Source organism: Myotis davidii, unplaced genomic scaffold, assembly GCF_000327345.1.
Source record: "Myotis davidii unplaced genomic scaffold, ASM32734v1 scaffold936, whole genome shotgun sequence".
NCBI lineage: Eukaryota > Metazoa > Chordata > Mammalia > Chiroptera > Vespertilionidae > Myotis > Myotis davidii.
This window is the reverse complement of record NW_006287077.1, coordinates 52,985-53,278: the sequence shown is the minus strand read 5'-3', so window position 1 is coordinate 53,278 and position 294 is coordinate 52,985. Positions and strand designations below refer to the sequence as shown.

Below are 294 nucleotides of genomic sequence, written 5' to 3'. Positions count from 1 at the left end.
GTGAGTGGTGATCAAGGCTCCGAGGAGCCCCCCTGGCCCCGGGCGCTCTGTGCAGTCCCTGCAGGGAGGGCTCCTGGGGATCGGGAGGCTGATGCCGAGAGTGAAACGCAGACTCGGTGACCCCCCCAGGTCAGGAGCATCTCAGACGCCCCCCACCAACCCTCAGGGTCTGGGGAGCACGGAGCCCAGACCCCTGTTCCCTCCACGTCAAACGCCTTCACCTGTGAGGCAGCCAGGGCGGCCTCCCTCTCCCTCGATGCGAACAGTCGGTCCCGGGCCTGCCGGAGGAGGTCC

The 294-nt window shown here is 68.7% G+C and overlaps 1 protein-coding gene across 1 annotated transcript in view; it reads left to right on the top strand.

The window, feature by feature from the left end:
- Positions 1-294, top strand: part of ZNF606 (zinc finger protein 606) — a 16,441-nt gene that overhangs the window by 3,412 nt on the left and 12,735 nt on the right. The window lies entirely within an intron of this gene.